The sequence below is a fragment of the Triticum aestivum genome, chromosome 3A (assembly GCF_018294505.1).
Source record: "Triticum aestivum cultivar Chinese Spring chromosome 3A, IWGSC CS RefSeq v2.1, whole genome shotgun sequence".
Taxonomy (NCBI): domain Eukaryota; kingdom Viridiplantae; phylum Streptophyta; class Magnoliopsida; order Poales; family Poaceae; genus Triticum; species Triticum aestivum.
Window position 1 is genome coordinate 739697689 of NC_057800.1, and position 8308 is coordinate 739705996.

General features: G+C 54.0%; 1 long non-coding RNA gene across 1 annotated transcript in view; it reads right to left on the reverse strand.

The window, feature by feature from the left end:
* The window catches only part of LOC123059616 (uncharacterized), a 24723-nt gene extending 22364 nt beyond the window's left edge, over window positions 1-2359 (reverse strand). Inside the window, exon 1 of the long non-coding RNA XR_006427506.1 lies at window positions 1919-2359. This is a non-coding gene — a long non-coding RNA (uncharacterized lncRNA). The remainder of the gene's footprint in view (window positions 1-1918) is intronic.
* Between the last annotated feature and the right edge of the window lie 5949 nt (window positions 2360-8308).

The following is an 8308-nucleotide window of genomic DNA, read 5'->3' on the forward strand; positions in this document are numbered from 1 at the left end:
AGGTAAGGGAGGAGGAGGAGGGCGTGCTCACCTCTGGCGCCGGCAGAGTTAGGGAGAGGGGCACGCGGTGTCGAGGTCGGGGACGGGGTCGGGGTCGGGGCGACGGGCGCACGGCGGAGCGCGGCGATGTAGGGGGCGTCGAGGTCGGGGTCGGTGGCGGCGTCGAGGTCGCGGTCGGGGGCGGGGGCGGCGTCGAGGGTGTGCGGAGAGCGACGGGTCGCGTGCGGTGGCCGATGGCGATGCAGGGCGACGACAGCGGAGGAGTAGGGATTTGGGGGAAGTGGTCGTGGGGGAAGAACGAACCGCGCAGTTAAGTTAAAAGTAGCAGTAGCGCGTTTCAGGAAGTGCGCTTCTGCTACGGTAGCTATAGCGCGTTACTTAACAAGCGCTACTGCTATTCCTTCTCTTTTTTATTTGCTTTCCATTTAATTTTATTTTCGTTAGCAGTAGCACCTTTGTTCGTAAACGCGTTGCTACAAAACAGGTAGCGGTAGCGCGGTTCTATGTAGATCGCTACTACTATGTGTAGCCTATCGTCTAAGCCGTGGGAATTTTAGTAGTAGCGCTTTTGTACTCGGGCACGCTATTGCTATAACTGTATCTGTAGCGCGGTTTAAAACACCGTGCTGCTGCTAATTAGCACCAATGTGCGTTTTTAGCCCGCGCTACTGCTAATGTTCTGTGTATGAGGTTTTCCCTAGTAGTGGGGTGATGGGTCAGCTGAGCGACCATTCTACGGCCCTCTGGGAGGTTTTGTCGAGGGGGCATCTGGCCCTGACTACAGGCAGCGAGGCGGCTACCGAGGTCATCGTAGGGGTCGCAATGGTCGCGGTGGTAGGCACCGATACCTCTAGCCTCCACCGCTAGCCTCTCGGTCAGACGAGTGAGCTATCCTGGCAGGCTATGGATGTGGTGACTGCTCTGACTTCTGCGGACATGCCGCTGACGGAACCCTTAGTGACGGGGGCTGGGGGGGCTGCTGACAAGACTGATGCGGATAGAGCCGCCAAGTGGGCGCGCAAAAAGGAGAAGATGATGTGTTACTGTTGTGGCGAGAGAGGTCACTTTATTTCTGAGTGTGAGACCGACCTTTGTGATACGTGTCTCAAGCCCGTGCATGAATCGGGATAGTGCCCCATTCTACGAGATCAGATGCCGAGTATCACCAAAAAATATCCCATCCAACTCATATCTATCTTCCATAACGATTGTCAGCTTCTCGACGATCTCCTCGACATGGTCTATGCCAGGCTCGCCGGCCGAGTCGACCGCGTCCGCTTCGCCGCCGTGTGTAGGTTGTGGCGAGCCGTCGTCGCATCGACACACCCGCCACGTCTCCCATGGCTGATCCTCGACCTGAGCGGCCGCGACAAGCATGGATGGAGCCAGGTTTTGAACATAGGGGGGGGGCGAAAAATACAACGAACATATACTTTTTTCTATAATGACCATGCAAAAAGGAATGCAAGATAATAATTATTTTGCAATAGAAATATGGTTCGTTTTCGATTCTAGCTTTTGTAAATTTTACTTGTGACAAATATTGATCAGTAGTTTGTATATCAACTAATTTCGTTATCATGTATACAAACTAGTATATGTAGATTTCTAATCAACCTGAAATACAAACTCAGATGATAGAATAAGCGCATGCCTAAATTAACAGTACCTTTTTTTAATAAGTCAAGAAATTGCCAGCCCTAACCAATTCCATCTAAATCAAGAAGTTGCTCGTCTACTGGAGCCAGATGCGGACCAGTTCATCGGTATTGCATAGTACCCCCTCGTCCGGAAATACTTGTCCTTGAAATGATTGTATCTAGACTTATTTTAGTTATAGATACATCCATTTACAACCATTTTGAAGACAAGTATTTCCGGACGAAGGGAGTATAAATCAAGAATCAAGGAGACTCACCAGGACTATTTTCCCATCGGCGCTTTTCCTGATGCGTTGTGCGGATGCCCTGGTCGAACTTTCCGGCGGCTACACGCAGCGAGCGTGCCGTGCGTGTGTATCGGCGCCTATCGATTCAGGAGAATTCTCTCGATCGTGGCCCCCGCTCGTCCCCCCTTAGCTCCGCCCCTGGCGAAAAGGAGAAGCACGTGTACGGCCTCGCGGACGGTGCTGTCCTGCCGCGCTTCCCGTTCCCAAGCGAGGCCGTCGGTGGCAGCCACGGTGGTGGCTGGGCTGCCTTCTTGGATGATTAACAGTTACGGATCATCAACCTTTTCTCCGGTGCCGAGGTGGCGCTCTCTCCGACGCAAAGGATGCGGTGCACCCGTGATCCGTTTTTCCCGCAAAAGGTAATATTCTCCGAGCCGCCCACCTTGAGCGGTTGTATCCTCGCCGTCATTGTTAAACTATAAATGTACACTTTGTATATGATCTATTGTAAGTGGTTGAGTCTACCCCTACTTTATAGGATCGGCAGCGCTCGTGGCCTGCGTGCCTCAATTCTAGGAGCGCTTGCCTCCCTTATATGTTGTACATTGTAACCGAATCAATTAAGGAAGGAAATCATCTCTCTAACTTGGTATCAGCGACCAGACCCTCCCAATGGCCGACACCGGCTCGTCCTCCTCCTCCGCCGCTCCGACCTCCGGCACTTCTCCGAGCTCCTTCTCCTCCCAGGCGCCCGGTGCCGGCACCTCCTCGGCCACCTCCCCGGCGTCTTCACTGCCCTTTGTTTTCGGTACCACCCCCTCCCTCATCAACTCCACCTTCGCTGCCGCGGGCACCCACTTCGCCCCCCTTTTCCAGTCCACTACCCCGCCGGCGCCGCCGGCGCCGGCCCCTCGTCACCCCATATTCAATGACCACGTCACCAACCACATCAAGTTTCTCCTCGATCCTGCTGCCCACAATTATCACAAATGGAAGTCCTTCTTCCTCATGGTGCTCCTCCGCTATGGTGTCTCCTTCCTCATCGAGCAGCCCCTCCCTCCCAATGCTAATGCTCAACTGCTTGAACTCGATGCCCATGTCACCCTCTGGATCTATGCCACCCTGGCTGATCCCCTCGTCGACCACGTCGTCGGCGCCACCACGATCTTCACCCTCTGGAAAAAGATCCATGACTTCTTCCTCGCAAATCGGGCGGCTCGTTTCATGATCCTCAACCGCCAATACCGCAATCTCAAACAGGGTGATTTCTCTATCACCGAATATGCCCGTCGCATGAAGCTCCTCACTGATGGCCTTGCCGATATCGATCATGCGGTCACTGAGGTGGATCTCACCACCCAGTTTCTTCACGGCCTCGACAAACGCCTGGACACGATCCGGGTAGTTCTGGGTGATCAGGCCTCCTCCATGCCGTTCGACACCGTCCTCTCTCGCGTCGCCTTGGCCGAGGAGTCCATGGAACAACGGGCGGCCAAAGAGAGCGCATCGGCGTTCGCCTTCTCCGGCGCTGGCTCCTCCCACACCGGGGGCTCCTCCGGCGGTGCCGGGCTTGGCAACCGCCCCACCGACCGCGGTGATCGCTCCGCGGGCAGTGAGCGGCCCCATGGGCGCCCACAGTCGCCACCCACCCAACCGGGCCGCGGTGGTGATCGCGGCGGCAATAGCGGCGACCGTGGCCACGGCCGCGGACGCGGGCGTGGACGCGGCGACCACTCTGCTCGAGGCCTGTCTTCTACACCGACGCTCGCGCCCTTCACCGGCTACTTCGCCCCTTATGGCATGGCTCTCCCACCTCCGCGCTCTGGCTGGGTCCCGCCCAACGCCACCGGCGTGCTTGGGCCGCGCCCCGGCTCTCATGCGCAGGCATATCCCGTGTACCAGCCTGCGCCCATGGCGCCTGCTCCCTACTACTCCGCCCAGCCGCCATCATGGGAGCACGCCGCGATGCTCAATGTGGCGTACAGTAACGGCGGCTTCCCCACCAACCCCGCCCCCGAGTGGTACCTTGACAGTGGTGCTTATTCACACGTGACAGGCAATCCAGGTACCATTACCAAGTCTTGTTCTTTAAAGCATGTTCCTTCTTCTATTCTTGTCGGCAATGGGCATCACCTCCCTGTCATAGCCGCCGGTTCCGCCACTCTCCCCCCATCACCCTTCCGTCTCACCGACGTGCTTGTCTCTCCCAACGTCGTCACTAGTCTTATTTCCGTTCGTCGTTTTACTAAAGACAACTCTTGTTCTATTGAATTTTACCCCTGTGGTTTTCTGGTGAAGGATCTTCGCACTCGGAAGGTGCTCCTGATCTCCGCTAGCGACGGCGATCTCTACCCCTTCTTTGGAAATAGCCGCGCTCCACCAGCCGCCCTCACCATCTCCACACCGGACTTGTGGCATTGCCGGCTTGGGCACCCCGGCGCGCACTCTCTGTCCACCTTAGCCAAGGATTTTCTTAGCTCTTGTAATAATGCGGCACACTCTCCATGTAATGCTTGCCAACTAGGTCGTTAACCGCGCCTTCCCTTCTCATCCTCGTTTAGCAAAACATTTGCACCATTTGACCTGATTCATTGTGACTTGTGGACGTCACCCGTTGTAAGTTTTTCCGGTTTCTAATATTATTTAGTTGTGCTTGATGATTTCACACACTACTCTTAGACCTTTCCCATGCGCAACAAATCCGATACATCTTTCATCCTGCAACGTTTCTTTACATTTGTTCACACACAGTACAATGTTATCATCAAGGCTATGCAATGTGACAATGGTGGCGAATTCATCAACTCCTCCCTACGCTCCTTCTTCTCCTCAAACGGTGTAGTCTATCGCTTCTCTTGCCCTCACACCTCTCCCCAAAATGGCAAGGCCGAACGACTCATTCGCACCACCAACGACGTCATCTGCACCCTCCTTCTCCAAGCGAACCTCACTCCTCCCTTTTGGGTTGAAGCACTCCACACGGCCACCTATCTCCTAAACCGGCGCCCCTCTCGTGCCATTGCGGATCACACACCTTTCTTTCTTCTCCACGGCACTCATCCCACATATGACCATCTTCGCATTCTTGGTTGCCTTTGTTTCTCCAACACATCCGCCACAATGCCACACAAATTTTCCCCTCGCTCCACACGCTGCATTTTCTTGGGTTATCCATTAGAACACAAGGGGTACCGATGTTATGATCTGGCCACCCGTCGCGTTATTGTTTCTCTTCACGTCATCTTCGATGAAACCTCTTTTCCGTATGAGCCGCCCCCTGCATGGCCACACAGTCTCCCCGCCACATCCGATCCCGTGCGCCCAACCAACCCAGCAGCATCCTCCTCGGATCTGCCGCCCTCCTCGTACTATCCCCGCCATCCACCTGCGCCCGCATGCACCGCCCCGCCCCCCGCAGGCCTTCACTCCCCGCCCGGCCCCACCACTCCAGCAGACTCGGTCTCCCGCCCAGCTCGCCCGGATCCCGCGTCGCCCCTTCCTCGACTCCCGCGCCCACCCCTCTGGCGCGATCCACCTCGCCCTCTGCGCCTGTCGGCTCTGCCGGCCCTGCCTCCACGGAGTCCGCGCCTGCTCCCTCTACGCCCTCACCCCCGGGTCCCACCGAATCTGCCTCGGCCTCCGAGGCATGCACAGCCAGTACTCCCTCGCCACGTCTCCCTCGCCATGCAAAACCTGCTGAACCTCCACGTAACTCACACAAAATGATCACCCGAGCCAAACGCGGCTACTGTATGCCTCGTAAACTTTTTTTTGCTGACTCCACCACGCCATCCATTTCTCCCATACCTCCCACATATAAATCTGCTCTCCGGGATCCCAATTGGCACCATGAAATGCAAGAGGAATTTAATGCTTTAATCAACAATTCTACTTGGTCTTTGGTGCCTAAACCTGCAGGTGTGAACGTTGTCACGGGGAAATGGATCTACCGACACAAGTTTCATCTGGATGGTTCCTTGGCACGGTACAAAGCTCGTTGGGTCATCCGCGGCTTCACTCAACGAGAGGGCATTGACTATGATGAGACATTCAGCCCGGTCGTCAAGCCCGCCACCATTCGCGTGGTGCTCTCTCTTGCCACATCCAACTCCTGGCCAATCCATCAATTGGATGTCAAAAATGCCTTCCTCCACGGCGACCTCAAAGAGACGGTGTACTGTTCCCAACCAGCCGGATTTGTGGATCCCTCTCACGCTGATCACGTCTGCCTCTTGCGTAAGTCCCTCTATGGCTTGAAACAAGCCCCCCGTACGTGGTTCCTTCGTTTCAAGTCATTCTTGTTATCCCTTGGCTTTACTGCCGCCAAGAGTGACTCTTCCTTGTTCATCCTTCATCGTGGCTCTTCCATCTCTTACTTACTTGTGTATGTCGACGACATCATTCTTACCGCCAGCACCACCCACACCTTAGCCACGATCATTGATGCTCTCAAACGGGAGTTCTCCATGTCGGATCTCGGTCCTCTACACCACTTCCTAGGCATCAATGTCACACCCAAATCCTCCAGCATCTTTCTACACCAACAACAGTACACCCTTGAGATTCTTGACCGGGCTAATATGCTTCACTGTAAGCCAGTTTCCACTCCTATCGACACCACATCGAAACTGCCTTCCTATGATGGTCGCCTCCTCTCCAACCCCACATACTACCACAGCCTCGCCGGAGCGCTCCAATGCCTCACTCTCACCCGCCCAGATATAGCCTATGCGGTACAGCAAGTTTGTCTCTTCATGCATGAACCTCGTGACACACACATGCAGCTCATCAAACATATCCTTCGGTACCTCCAAGGCACTTCACACTATGGCATCCAGTTCTACAAGTCCTCCTCGACGGATCTCATCGCCTATACTGATGCTGATTGGGCGGGTTGCCCCGACACTCGCAAGTCCACCTCGGGCTTTTGCGTTTTTCTCGGCGCCAACATCATCTCTTGATCCTCCAAGCGCCAACCAACCGTGTCCCGTTCGAGTGCAGAGGCAGAATACCGTGGTGTTGCCAACTGCGTTGTTGAATCTTGCTGGCTTCGTCAGCTCTTATATGAGCTCAAGCATCCTCCGTCACGAGCTACTGTCGTCTACTGTGACAACATCAGCGCCTCCTACCTCGCCAGCAATCCCATACAGCATCAGAGGACCAAACATGTGGAGATTGATCTACACTTTGTTCGTGATCGTGTTGCCCTCGGTGAAGATCGCGTGCTCCATGTACCGTCCAGTTCCCAGTTCGCAGATCTCTTCACCAAGGGGCTACCATCACTAGTGTTTCATGATTTTTGTACCAACCTGAACGTCCTCCCAAACGGCGTTCCGGCTGAGGGGGGGTGCTAAACTGTAAATGTACACTTTGTATATGATCTGTTGTAAGTGGCTGAGTCCACCCCTACTTTGTAGGATCGGTAGCGCTCGTGGCCTGCATGCCTCAATTCTAGGAGCGCTCGCCTCCCTTATATGTTGTACATTGTAACCGAATCAATCAAGGAAGGAAATCATCTCTCCAACTGCCATCACCGATAAGTATATACTAGCAAAAAGGTTATGACTCGGGAGAAAAAAAATTCAGTCATATCTTTAGCTGGGTCAGTTAGACAAACTATGCGTGGCCGGTTGGCAGGTTATGACTCGACAATTTTATTTTTCTCTGACCTGGCCCACAGTGCGCCGTCATATGGGCTTCCTCTGTTGGGCCAAAACGGGTGGCAAGTAACGAAACCAAATAGCTTATGTGAAATTAATTGAAGCAGGACCAAACGAAACGGGACAAAACCAAGAATATCACCTCCTTTTAATAGTAGGTATAGATATAGATGGGGTTGCGATCCGCGGGCTTGCTCACTCGGAGCGTGCGTGGAGGTCATGGACATTTACTACAAGGGAGGTCATGGATATTGCCTTCTGCAATGGTGATCTTTATTGCATCATGTCATGTACCAAGCAAATCATCCAGTTCGAGGTCGGCTTGGACGAATGCGGCTTTGCGTAGTTCTTGTATTACTCATATATGCCGCAGTTGTAATTCTCCTTGTCATATTCTAGCAAATTTTGGTAGGACCCAATGCCGTACTGCCGTCTGGCTTGGATCAGGACCTGAGGTTGTTTTGGACGTGGTTCTCCATGATTGTACCCCTTGATTGAGTAATACAAGAATTATTTCCGCAAAAAAAAGAATGCAGCTTTGCGGTGTTCAAAAGTGATCCCCAATGGCTGGTTATACAAAACCAGTGGGACATGGATCGACTTTACTTGGCAGCAGAGGGTGATCCAAACGCGCATGCCATCTACATTGTTGAGCTACGTGGCAAGCTTGCGATGGTGGTGAGAAGGACCGGGGGGGCACGGCTGTGCTCGCGCAACATCAATGGCAAATTTGATAATTTGCCACCCCTTACCTCCCCCT